This window comes from Paroedura picta, chromosome 2, assembly GCF_049243985.1.
Source record: "Paroedura picta isolate Pp20150507F chromosome 2, Ppicta_v3.0, whole genome shotgun sequence".
In the NCBI taxonomy this organism is placed as follows: Eukaryota; Metazoa; Chordata; class Lepidosauria; order Squamata; family Gekkonidae; genus Paroedura; species Paroedura picta.
Window position 1 is genome coordinate 62,735,568 of NC_135370.1, and position 14,142 is coordinate 62,749,709.

Sequence of the window (14,142 nt, forward strand, 5' to 3'; positions counted from 1 at the left end):
TATATCAGAGAGGCCTATACAACTTAGAGTCTCCAGAGGGCACTGTGCACCAGAGCAGAAAACTAGTTCTCATCTTGGGACCATCTGCTCCTGTGCAGCACCTCTACCCTCAGTTCCTCTTTTACCACCAGAGGAGGTTGTTTTTGAGTCTTCAAAGTTTTTTTGAGTGGTTAGGAATTGTTTTCCCTAGTTCACTGGGGTTCTTCAGTCTTCTGCCTGATCATGGCTCAGAAGGCGTTCTTTAAAAAATATATTAATTGTGGGGTGAAGATAACCCAGATTTACCAGCTCACAAATTCCAGTTCAAATTCAAAGTGGAGCAGATGGCTATGGTTTCATAGCTCCAATCACAACTTCTGATGTGATGGCCTTCTCACTATTTGATATCACCAACCTACCTAAAAAAATGAACTGAAAATAGTTCTCAGCACAGGGAGATGAATCTGTATCTATACCCTCATTGGGTGTCTTTGGACTCACCATCAGTCGCAGTTTCATTCTGCCATTGAGTCCGATGGATGTGAGACAATATTGAAATAGAGTCCAAATGAGAGAGTGAGCGACCCCTCCCTGTCTATGGAAAACCTCTGTATGTATTGAAATACAGGTCATCATTGTTGAGCACAAATCAGGACACAAAATTTTGAGTCACATATACTAGGGTTCTCTTGGTATGATTGCTTTTCCAATGTTAGAAGGCTTAGATGACATTATGCAAGAATTATGTTAAAAACTGGCTTCCCCACAATCCACATCCAGAAGAATGGAGCATTTCTACAAGATTAAGAAAGAACCTTTCAATTATTTAACTACTCATCCTCCTCCATCTTCATTAGTGATGGAGAAAATGCAAGCCAAGGGCTATCAGACTGACCATTCCACTCCTACAGACAGGGAAGAACGGAAGCTGCATGTCCTATGAAGAAAATCATACTTTCCCTCTGAGCTGGGCTTTAAGTTAGGCAATTATGAGACCATTATGGTTGCTTATCAACTTTTCTTATGGGAGAGAATTCTTTCTGGAATTGTCATAGTGGCTCTCTCAAGAAAATTTGTATCAGAGCATGTAATTTGGAGTTCCTGAGCATTGTACATGCTATGGATGCATTACTTGTTGGGTGGGGCCCCACTGTGAAGGCTTGTCAGCACAGGGTATGTGGACAGTAGATGACATGCAACTTCATATTCATTTGCTAGAATACAGGCAGTCCATAATGCTCTTAGCTGTTTTTCAGAATCATCATATACTAGCTTCAAAGCCTGTTTATAAGAACAGTCTTTGAAAGGGCCCTCCCTGTGAGCTTCCCTGCTGCTTTCCAGGCCACTGAGAAGCACTAAGGGTGAGGGGGGGGGAGAGGGAGCGCTTCCCAGGGGCCTGGCAAGCACACCCGGAGCCTCTGTGAGGCCCTGGGTGTGCTGGCCAGGCCCACCAGAAGCGCTCCCTCTCCCCCAGCCACCCCACCCCCGTGGCTGGATGACTTCCCGGGGACCTGGCAAGCACACCCGAAGCCTCTGGGAGGCCCCAGGTATGCTTTCCAGGCCTTTGGGAAGCGCTCCCCCCCCGCCCCCCGTGGCCAGGCCTCTTACCTGGGGCCCTGCAAGTGGAGCAATGGAGTCACAGATGTGCCTGGCTCTAACAGCCAGGCACGTCTGTGAGGCAAGGGGTAAGAGCTTGGTGAGGGAGAGCGGGAGCTGTAGGGGCAGGGCCTATCAGGGTGCAGCTGGCTGCACCCGGATTGGCCCTGGAGAGGCCAGACCATTCGTCCCCCAAGGCTGTTTGACAATTATTAAGAGGCACCAAATGGATAAGATTTGTTCAAACAAATATCATTAATATGTTTTATTTGAACAAGCAAGGGGCCGCACGTTTCAGGAATCTATGCCAGGAGGTCAATCTAACACAGTGTAGTTTTGAGGGTCAATACTTACCTTCAAGCTATTGATATTCCTGGAATGCTAAACACGGAGGTGGACAAGGTGAGCAAAGCAGAGATGTCATCGCACAAATTGTGCATAAACCAAGCATACCCATATTCATACTTTGACAAGTTCAAGAAGTTAATCTCTTTACAGCAAAGAATACAAAAGCTGTGCGTTTTTGCTCTTGAACAGAGAGGGGCATAGGCTTCTTAGGGGATTCTTTTCAGATGTTGGCATTTCCTCCATTCCTACTACTAATCAGAGTTATAGAGAAGGCCATGTAAGAAAGCAAAATATCAGAGATGATGTTAGTAGCTCCCTTTTAGTCTTGCCAAATCTCTTTACTAGCCTTCTTGGAGGTTTCCAGGGGATGATATTTCCATTTGCCCAAACAGCCAGACCTACAGCATCATTCAGTTCTCTCATCATTATTTAAATTGCCTCAACTTGACAATTTAGAGACTTGGGATAGAGACTTAGTATTTCCACAGGAAGTTAATTGTACTCCTACAATCACTTAAAACTGCTACAAAAATGTCTTATAAGTGAAAACAATTTTTATCATGTAGGGATCAGAGGGTCTCTAGGCAGGGCTCCTTTATAAGCCATATTTGAATATCTTTCATACCTAATTAATAAAGGTATTTCTTTTCCTTACAGGTCCATCTTCCTGCCATATTATATTACCACAGGGAAATATATGGAGAGTCAATTTTTTCACACCATTTTATCTAAAAGATTTATTTCTTTAAAAATTATGTAACTTTTGCCCACCTTTGGGACCCTTTGATTCCCGATTATTTCTTTCTCTGGTTTTTCCATAATTGATTAATAAGCTGTTGGAACCCCTTGCCACATGTACATTGGCTAAACTCTCAATTGAGATCTGTTTTCTTATGGCTATCATATCAGCCAGGACAGTAAGTAAGTTAGGAACTCTTCAGACTGATTCCCTTTTTGAAAATATTCCCTGGGAGGGTTATTTTTCAACACAGCCTTAAGTTTTTACCTAAACTAGTTTCCAAGTTCCACTTATCTCAGGATATTATCTTGCTAGTCTTTCCCCCCACACCAAGTTCTGAAAGTGAGAGAAAATTGCATTCCATAGATATAAGAATGGCTATTTTATTTTACCTGAAAAGAAACTGGGAATTCAGCAGGGACAGAGTACTGTTTTGCTCATCCTAATAATTGAAGTGGCCAGCTTCTCTTGAAGAGAGCCAGTTTGGTGTAGTGGTTAGGAGTGTGTACTTCTAATCTGGCATGCTGGGTTCGATTCTGCACTTCCCCACATGCAGCCAGCTGGTTGACCTTGGGCTCACCACGGCACTGATAAAACTATTCTGAGCAGTGATATCAGGGCTCTCTCAGCCTCACCCACCTCACAGGGTGTCTTGTAGAGAGAGGAAAGGGAAGGTGACTAAGCCGCTTTAAGCCTCCTTCAGGTAGAGAAAAGCAGCATATAAGAACCAGCTCCTCCTCCTCCTCCTCCTCCTCTTCTTCTATTGTCTCTGTCATTAGAAAATGTTATGCTGTAGCTTAATATTCCATGTCCACTAAACATTCATGCTCACTCAACAAGATCTATAGCTTTTGCAAGCTTTCCTCAAAGTTCCATTGATGGAGATTTACCAGGCAGCTATGTGGTCATCAGCAGACATGTCTGTCCACCATTATGTGTTGGATCTGCAGGCAAAGCAAGAAGCTCAAGTGAAGAAGGCAATTCTGCATTTACTGTTTAAACTTTGTTCTCTGCTTACCTTATATATTTATGTACCATATATACTTGCACATAAGCCGAGTTTTCCAGCACAGTTTTTAGCACTTAAAAGACCTCCTCGGCTTATATGTGGGTAATTGATTAACAGACTGCCCTCAGCCAGCCAAACGCAGCATTGCATTTGCAACCTAAGCTCTTTGCAAGTGAGCTAGTGGCCTCCAGTTAACATAGAATCATAGAATCATAGAGTTGGAAGGGGCCATACAGGCCATCTAGTCCAACCCCCTGCTCAACGCAGGATCAGCCCTAACCATCCTAAAGCATCCAAGAAAAGTGTGTATCCAACCTTTGCTTGAAGACTGCCAGTGAGGGGGAGCTCACCACCTCCTTAGGCAGCCTATTCCACTGCTGAACTACTCTGACTGTGAAAAATTTTTTCCTGATATCTAGCCTATATCGTTGTACTTGAAGTTTAAATCCATTACTACGTGTCCTCTCCTCTGCAGCCAACAGAAACAGCATCCTGCCCTCCTCCAAGTGGCAACCTTTCAAATACTTAAAGAGGGCTATCATGTCCCCTCTCAACCTCCTTTTCTCCAGGCTGAACATTCCCAAGTCCCTCAACCTATCTTCATAGGGCTTGGTCCCTTGGCCCCAGATCATCTTCGTCGCTCTCCTCTGTACCCTTTCAATTTTATCTACGTCCTTCTTGAAGTGTGGCCTCCAAAACTGCACACAGTACTCCAGGTGTGGTCTGACCAGTGCCGTATACAATGGGACTTTGACATCTTGTGATTTTGATGTGATGCCCCTGTTGATACAGCCCCAAATGGCATTTGCCTTTTTTACCGCTGCATCACACTGCCTGCTCATGTTTCGTTTACAATCCACAAGTACCCCAAGGTCTCATTCACACACAGTGTTACCTAGAAGCGTATCCCCCATCCAGTAGGTATGCTTTTCATTTTTCTGACCCAGATGCAGAACTTTACACTTATCTTTATTAAATTGCATCTTGTTCTCATTTGCCCATTTTTCCATTGTGTTCAGATCTCGTTGAACTCTGTCTCTATCTTCCGGAGTATTTGCCAGTCCTCCCAATTTGGTGTCATCTGCAAACTTGATGAGTAGTCCCTCCACCCCCTCATCTAGATCATTAATAAATATGTTAAAAAGTACCGGACCGAGCCCCGAGCCCTGAGGTACCCCGCTACTCACCTCCCTCCAGTCTGATGAAACACCATTGACAACAAGTCTTTGAGTGCGGTTCTCTAACCAATTCCCTATCCACTTAACTATCTGAAAATCCAGATTGCACTCCTTCAACTTATCCATCAGAACATCATGGGGAACCTTGTCAAAAGCTTTACTAAAATCCAAGTAAATGCCTTCTGCAAAGATCTTAAAAACTAAGCTCTTTGCAAGTGAGCTAATTGCTCCTAGCCAACCATTGCCTTCTGCAAATATCTTGAAAGCTTACTCTGTCAGCTTGTAGGACATCAATGGTTTGACTGAGGGTTTCTGATATTTTGTCCCCTTCTTTTCCTAATCAGTTCTTCCAAACTATTCTTTTGGTTTTTGTTTGGGTTTTGGGGGTACTTTAGGATTTACTGTTTTTTTCAGTGTTTCTTCTTTTATCTGAGGGGCAGCATTGTTTGCCTTTTCTTCTCGTGGCTGTGTTTTTTTTAAGTTGATTTTTACAGTTTGTTCTTTCAGTTTTTAGTTTTACAGTTCTTTATTTCAGTGTTTTGTTCTGCAGGGCACTGTAGCCCCCAGTTTAGTAGTTGTTGTACTTGTTGTAGTAGGTTGCCAACTTTGAGTACTATTGTTCTGCTCTGGTTTGCTGGCCTGGGGGGCACTATTTGGTTCTCCTGCCAGAGCTGTTCTCACAGAGCAGTTCTATCAGTGCTCTCCCAGGGTGTCTGGCATCAAGAGAGGAAGGGAGGACAATTGTAAGCCGCTTTGAGACTCCTTTGGTTAGTGAAAAGTGGGGTACAAAAACCAGCAGCTATTCATCCTCTTAGCTTTTCTGTATTTGTTGGGAGGGAGGCTGGATGGGAAAGCCTGTGATGATGGAATATGGATTAAGCGCTTAGGCCACCCTGTAAATCTACCAGTAGCCTGCTGCATTTCCCACCCTTGGCTTATATGCGAGTCAATAAGTTTGCCCAGATTTTGTGGTAAAATTAAATGCCTCGGCTTATATGCGTATCGGCTTATATGCAAGTATATATGGTAACTACATCTTGATGAAGCGAGTTTTATTTCTCAAAGGTTTATACCACAAAATTCTTGCTGGTCTCTTAAAGTGTTACTGGACTCAAATAAGACTGTAGCAGGTGAGAACTATACTTCTTGGATATACTGCATCTCATCAATAAGAATTAAAGTGGGGTGGCTGGAACAAAGAAGAGTGAGTCCCTACTTTTGTTCCAGGAGCAGCAGTTTGAAAATACCCTAGCATGCATTCTCAGGATTGCCAGAGAAGGTAACCACAAAGATTGGGCCTCTGTTAGCACTTTTCCAACCAGTTATAGAAGTTATAGGCAAAATACAGACCATATACCAGTAAGATAATTTTTGTGCAATTTGCATGCTTTTGTTACAATGCCAAGAATCCGGTTTCTGGCTGGATACATTATTTAAACATGAGATTGTATTTAAAAATGGAGGGAATGCCTACAGTTAACACACTTAAATAATTGTTCATTTTACAAAGATGATCTTGGGTTTTTCACAGATGAGAGTAACAACTCCAAACTATTTAAGTATGAAATTCTGCACTATTGTAGTTATCCATTAGAATAGGGAAGGTGACTAAGCTTTCTATAGTGAACAACTTGCCTATCTAAAATAATCTGTACTCAAATTGTAGTATACCTGGATCTGTGCTAAAGTACAGATGCATGATCTCGCAGAACAGTGTGTTCTTACATAGAATTTACTTCATTGAGTTAATGGGTTTCATTGCTTGCTTTAATTATTCCTTATGGTTAACTTATTAGCTTTTCAAAATATTTTAAAGGAATTTTAAAAAATCTACTACTCAACTTGATCATCCTGTCTCTTAGGGGAGTGAAAGGTAGGGATTTCTGCCTGGTTGGAGGACTCTCCTTCTACAAGGGAAATTCCAAAGGTATCCACATGCTCAAAAAGGTTAAGGGCCTCTAGTGCAGTAGTTTCCCAAGCAATTCTATACAGCCCTTAAAGGTTCCCACTTAGAAAGTAAATACCCTCAAGGAGGACTTCTTAGGATCAAAAGTAACTTTCAGCTACAAAAGGGGCCAGACTCCTATATGTTTAAAAGTGTTCTGGAACATTGTGAAAATGGGGGTAGAGAAATGTGTGCTTGAGGCCAAGATCCCCCAACTGAATTTCAGTTTTATCATATAATACTAGCTTCAAAGCTCGTTCCTAAGAATGGGACCTGAAAGAGTCCCCTCCCCTGGCCAGGCAGCTTAAGGTGGCTTTGGGCCGCAGCTCGCAGCCAAATCAAGTGGAACGGGCAGGGGCTGGGCAGCTCGTTAGCAGGGCCAAGACAGAGCTCCTTAGCAGACAGTCAGCAGGCTGGGAGGCCCTCCACCATGAACCTTTGCCCAGGACCCTCTCACCTGCTGCTGGCTCCAGGCACTGAGGTGTCTGAGAGCAAAGAGGCTAGAGTCCAGGGCTGGAGGGCGGGAGCCGCAGGGACAGTGCCAATCAGGACAAAGCTGGCTGCACCCTGATTGGCCCTATTCCAACTTGGACATCCGAACATGTCCCATCCCCTAGGCTGTTTCAGAAATATATAGAGGAACAACAATGGATAAGGATAGGGCAAGGGTATTAAAAAATACACAAATTAGTTTACATTGGTATTGAAACTCCAGTAACCTGTGGATGGAGTCCAGCACTGTGGAAGGTGGTCATTACTGATTTATATCTATCCCTGATCATACTTCTCTCCAATTTACTTTGCAGAGGTTAGAACTGTGTGGCTACTCTTTTTTTTGTTTTGTGAATTGAAGATTGCTAGAGAGATTTTTGGGTGATAATTTACTTACAGTGTTTTTAAAGTACAAAAAACTTTCTAATATAGAAGAAAACTCAAAAGTTTACTCTTAAACTAGCAATCAGTCTTTGTGTATTTATTTATTTTATTTGTAATCTTTCTCCCCAATAGGGACCCAAAGTGGCTTACACCATTCTCCTCTTCCTTTTATCCTTACAACAACCCTATGAGTTAAGATAGGTTGAGACATTATGACTAGATTGAGAGAGCATGACTTCAGAGATTCGGCCTTTATGTATATCTTCTGCTATAGTGGACATATTTAAAAAACTGTTTTCTCTAGAATTATTCTACAATGATGATCTGAATAATGATGTTGATATCTAAATAATTTATGCAAGCATAAATTATTACAGGATCTCATTGTGATTCAGGTACCTTATATGCAATGTAGATAAGTGGCTAATGATTATTTTAGTAAATTATTTGAATGTTCTGTTGTAGTTTCAATAAGTATTATCTTGCTATAATGATGATACAACTTGCAGATCCTTCTCAAGAGGATCACAGCATCAAAAACTGGATTCAAAATAGCGATTCTGTTCTTGCATGGGAGGAGTTCCAAATTATTTCCAAGGATACATTCCTTCAGCTGCTGGGCTCTGTGTCTTTGACCATCAGGAATAGTTATTCAGTTTCAGGTAGCAGTGAACAGGTTAAAGAAGTAATGGAGTATCTGTTGCACAAACAGAACTCCACTTGTAGTTTTTGGATCAAGTCTAAGGATTTACAAGGTCATTCCAAACATATATAGAATTATGTAGTCTGGATTCCCTCCCTCTCTTTATGGTCACTATTTGGACTTGTGGACTTGTGAGCAAGTATCAGAGTATCTGTTCCCTATATATTGCAATCTTTCTAGTTACTTATGTGGATTGAATAAAGCTACAATCCTGAGTAGCCTGGTTGTTTAATTTGGTTCAGTTTGTATCTTGTCCCCTCCAGTAAAGTTTTGCATTTTCCACAACATGTGAGGTAACCATTATAAGTCTACCATTAGTGGAGTGGAGAGAAATCTTGGTGTAATTAAAATCGCTCACAACAACATATGTTCCACTTCATATTGATAACTGGTCCCGAAAGAGGTACCTACATGTTCCTGACAGCCATTGTGGCGCCAGGATTATGTGCAGAGTGACTCTCCAGGCAAAGCCATAACAATAAACATCTTTGCAAAAGTTGACAGCCCCAACATGTGAAACTATCGCCATCTCAAAGGAAGGGCTTGACACCAGACAAGTTGTATAGAACTTAAATCTTATTCTGCAAAAGACGATTATTAAATTATCAGAGATTATTTAATGCAAGATGTTACATGATTATCTTTTTAAAAGGTTTCCGAAACAACATTTTTAGCTGTACCAAACACCTCCAATACTAAAATAATCTTAATTCAGTTCAATATTTTCAAATGGTTAGGCATTTTCCAAAGCCTGTATCTCAGTAGGTGCTTTTCTGCCTGGAATCTTTTGGCATGCTGGAATTCTCACTCCCCTGGATTACCCCTCTCTAGTCCTACTGACTTAGCCAGTTTTTTGAGCTGAGTGCAGACTCACTGATTTTGGGAAGATACGGAATAAGGATTTTCTCTTGCGAATTCTCTGTATCAGCATCTCTGTGTTGTCACTGGCCATCCCAAATGCAGTGATAAGGCATTCATTTATCCACTCTTGCTGCAAAGAAAAATGAGAAAATATAAGGAGGAATGTTAGCTTGCTCACTCACAACAACATATGTTCCACTTCAAAGCACTCAAATCCAAAATCAGTGCCACGAGCAAGCTAACATTCCTCCTTATATTTTCTCACTTTTCTTTGCCAACTTATCCTTTCTAACAGAATTCTATAAGGCACCTTCAAATCCCATTCAGTTAAAAAAATATATTGCACTTAACACCATTGGCTCATGCTTCTCTCTGTCCTGGAATGCACTAAAATGATTCCATGTCTTGCTTGGCAAAAGACATCTTGGCACATTTCTATTGAAATCTTTTTAAAAGTTACTGTTGAGTTAAAGGTAAAGGTATCCCCTGTGCAAGCACCAGGTCATGTCTGAACTCCCAACCTCATGGGCAGACACCTTCAGACAGCTTTTCTGCTTCCTTACCACTCTGTGCCACAAGAGACTCTGCTACTGTTGAGTTATCTTTTGGTAAATGCTATGGCCTCCTTTGTTTCACTGTCATCTCTAGATAAAATCAAGCTTGGAACTCCCCCTATAAGCTAAGATGACCAAACTGAGGCTAATGTACTTTGGTCACATTATGAGAAGACAAAAGTCACTGGAAATGATGTTAATGTTAAGAAAAGTTGAAGGATGCAAAAAAAGAAAAGAAAAAAAAAGATCCAAAATGAGAAGGATCAACTCAGTCAAGGAAGCCACCCCCCCACACACACACACAGTTTGCAAGATCTGATCAAGGCTATCAATGAAATGATATTTTGGAGGCAATTAATTCATAGGGTTACCATGACTCACATTTTATTATAATATTATTTTACATTTGTATTCTGCTTTGGGCCAGCCACTCTCTCTTAGCCACAGGATTGTTGTGAAAATAAAATGGAGATGGTATGTATATAGATATCAAAATAAATAATTGTAGACATTCTCTTTTTTGCATTCCTTCTGTGATGATTCACTGACTTCTGTAAAGTTCTTTTTGATGCTGTTTTTTGATACACAATATGATACATTGGTTGAAGCCTTTAGCTTGCTACAGTAAACAATATATCTTGAAACCCCAGATATTCAAAATTATAATTGTGGCTCCTGTAGTCCAGCTGTATGAGCCTCCGGGGAGGGCGGTATATAAGTATGATAAATTAAATAAATAAAATTTCAGTGGAATTTATTTCCAAGGACTGCTGCTTTAATTTCATCTGGCAGATCCTGAAAGCTGGAAGTTTATGCCCTCTTACTGAGTTGCAAGCTTCAGTAAGACCACTGCAATTTACTTCTAAGTACGCATGTACAGGGTTTGCCTGCACTTTTAGAAACACTGGGTGAAGATTGATGTAACATTTTTAGAGCAATGGTAGCTAGTTTGGGAGTATCTTTACTGTGTTCAACATATTTTTCACTTAATAAAAATTACTTTAAAAAAAGGCCAATGTACATGCCACATTTTACAATATACAAAATCAAAGAATCTTCCCTGGGGCATGAAGGGGGGAAGGGGGGGGAACAAGGCTGATCAGTGATGAACCAGAATGACCTTTTTTAGTAGATACGTCTGTCATTCAAACTAGAAAACTGAAAAGAAGCTGGGCTTACATCGCAGCTCAAGAATCCACAGCAAGCTGTGTTTTATGTCTGTTTTCACTCACATTAAACATGACAATCTTATTTTATAGCATCTGGTTCCCAAGCTCTTTCCAGCATTCTACCTTGGATTTTCAAACCACGTAAATAATCTCTTTTCCAAAATTGGAAACGCTTACTGTTCTGACAAAACCCAGTGTGTGGAGCATGTGTTGTTATTTTTATGGATCCTGATTGTGCCTTTTCTGAGTGTGCCATTAAGAGAACATAGCATTTTCTTCCTCCCTGCTAAACTTCAGGTTACTTCTTCAGGGTCATTGAGGTTTTCCTCCCTGCAAAGTTTTCAGAGCAGCTGGAGATAATTTGCATAACTTCAGACTATGCATAAACTGTTTTTCTCTGCAAACTGATGGAAGACTACAATCCCTCAGAGTGGATGTAAAAGCAAACAAGCAACCTATAAATTAGTTTGAAAAAACAAACTTGACAAGCAGGATATTGAACTCTTATTTATTTCAGCAGTCTATAATTATTTATGAAAACACACCAAGGGATAGAGTCTTACATTTATTTTCTTGTAAATTCTTGCCTTATAATAGTCAAGTATTTTGATTCTATTACTGGAAGAAAAAAAAAAGAGATGGAGTTGCATCTGATTCCGGACTGCTCTTTCCCTGTCCCCACAGTACTACAGCTCCCACTTGACTTTTGTTCAAGCAGGTTTTATAATCCCCAGCATAGCCTAAGAGGATCTTCCACCTTTTTCACCAGCAGGAAAAAAATGGTTGGATCTAATCCATGGTGAATAAGCAAAGAACTGTATCTCCTGGAAGGAACCTTTATAATTGATCTGAATTCTAGTTCTCATGCAATGTTACGATAGCATTTTTCTTAAAGCATCATGTTTGGGAATACCGTCCGTTTTGTATTTCACTTTTAAAATGTCCTTGATAAACTATTACAGCTTAACCTGGTATTTCTTCGCTCACTCTTACAATCCTGTCAACTTTTCTTAGAACTCTTTCACAGTCCCTAAAGCCATTGGTGTAACAGTGCTCCGCAGATAGTGTCTTGTCTAGAATACAAAAGGCATACTGGAGCACTCCAGTCTACATGCCATCTTTCAAAACACTTTGATTCCAGTTTCCATCCTTAAAAAAAAAATAACCTCACATATGTGCCTAGTGAGGATCCAGTCTACTACACACATCAGACAAAATTGGATCTATGTTGTGTGTAGTGTTTAGGAGTGTAGGACTAGGATCTGGAGGGCTCCAGCTTTGGAAACACCCAGAGATTTGAGGGAAATACATGGGTAGGAGAGGGAGCTCAGCAGTATCACCTTTCCATAGCTGCCCCTTCCTCCAGGGAGAACTGATATCTCTCGTCCTGTGGGGATTCTATGGCTATTTCCGTATGGAGGGGTAAAACGCGAATGGCTTCCTGCCTCCTAACAAGTCTGCAAGGGAAAGCAACAGGAACCTCCCTCTGGTCCTTGGCTTGTCAGTCGCAGCAAGCCACCAATCACAAGACAGCTGTTCTCTTGTGGACTGAAACTCCCCCTCCCCCCCCCGAAAAAAAGTTTTAAGGCACTTTTGCATTGCTATGCAGTAATGCCACAACACAGGTGTATTTTTAATAGAAATCAGTACTGCCCCATTACTATGGAGAAAAGCCAGAACAATACAGCATCCCCTTTTTCTTTGGAATTCATGTTCGTTTTCACTTTATTTCTGTCTGGATGGATTTCTGAGACCCTGAACCTAACTGGAACCCAAAAAGACATTTTGCGCTAATGGTTTGATTTTGAAAAAGGTGCTCAGACCCCTGTATGATCGGGAGAGTGCTGCTGGATCACCACTCCCCCCCCCCTTTCCCAGCTCATTCCTCACCTACAGAAAACAGACTGTATACTTCAAAGAAGATTTTATTTAACCTTTGACAATGTAGGTTTGTGGTCGTGCTGCAACACAGGTAAAGGTAAAGGTAAAGGTATCCCCTGTGCAAGCACCGGGTCATGCCTGACCCTTGGGGTGACGCTCTCCAGTGTTTTCATGGCAGACTCAATACGGGGTGGGTTGCCTGTGCCTTCCCCAGTCATTACCGTTTACCCCCCAGCAAGCTGGGTACTCATTTTACCAACCTTGGAAGGATGGAGTCAACCTTGAGCCGGCTGCTGGGATCATGGGCAGAGCTTCAGACTGCATGTCTGCTGTCTTACTACTCTGCGCCACAAGAGGCTCTTGCTGCAACACAGACCGCACCATTAAAAAAAGCACGGGCCTCAACCAGGGCCAGAGCCTTCTCTGTTCTTGCCCCTACCTGGTGGAATGAAGTCCCTGAAGAGACCAGGGCGCTTTCTGAATTCCACACGGCCTGTAAAGGGGAGCCCCTCCACCAGGCATTCAGTGAGACTGACACTCAATATCATCTGCTGGCCCCAAGACATCACAGAGTGAACCCAACTGACCCTCTACGGGTTCTGTTCAAAAAGTTCTATTGAATTATTGTTATATTATTGTTACTCAATACTGGTTCATACTGTTGTTATGACTGTTGTTATTATGGTTACAATTTACACCCCGAAACTGCCCTGAGCCTTACAGGAGGGCGGTATAGAAATAAATAAATTTCAGGGCTACAATTTTTATTGCAGGCCAACAACAGAGCGGTCTGTGAATTCTATTGGGCGCCTGTCAATTCTTGTGACTTGAGAGTTTCAAGTGCCTGCCTACCTCCTCCGTAAAAAAAGCAACTTAGTTATTAGATTCAAATGACCTTCACTTTAAAAATGCAAGTTCCTCGTTTGCATACAACTTTGCCCAAGAACGACTGGCCAGAAATGCAATTCCGTAATGGTCAAGTATACTCCGGAGTGTCCCGTCACAGGGGATCGCTCCTAGCCGCGTTCCTCCCTCTTCTGCAAACACCCTCGAAACACAGTCCTCCTTCCTGGACGGCAAGAAAGCCACCCCCAGTCCGGCCCACGTGGCACTCGAGTTTCTGGCCGTCCCGGGAGGCACCCGCCGCAGAGGGCTTGCTGATGGGCAGTCCGGGGTCGGCCAGGCTACGACGCGTGGTGGAGCAGAGGCGCCTCTAGCTCAAGGGGAGCCCGGTGAGCTGGCGCGACCCTCACTCAGCCTGCGCGGGGTGGTGCTGGTGGGTATGGGGTGTGTGTGTGTGTGGG

The 14,142-nt window shown here is 42.2% G+C and overlaps 1 protein-coding gene across 4 annotated transcripts in view; it reads left to right on the plus strand.

Moving 5' to 3' along the window:
- Positions 1-13,921: 13,921 nt before the first annotated feature.
- SLC12A8 (solute carrier family 12 member 8) overlaps positions 13,922-14,142 on the plus strand; it is an 81,995-nt gene continuing 81,774 nt past the window's right edge. For 3 of the 4 annotated variants that reach the window (XM_077320349.1, XM_077320346.1, XM_077320352.1), the window contains exon 1: positions 13,936-14,114. The gene's annotated coding sequence lies outside the window, so the exon portion shown is untranslated. Of the gene's footprint in view, positions 14,115-14,142 lie in introns of all 4 variants that reach the window. The other variant, XM_077320347.1, reaches the window with a different exon arrangement.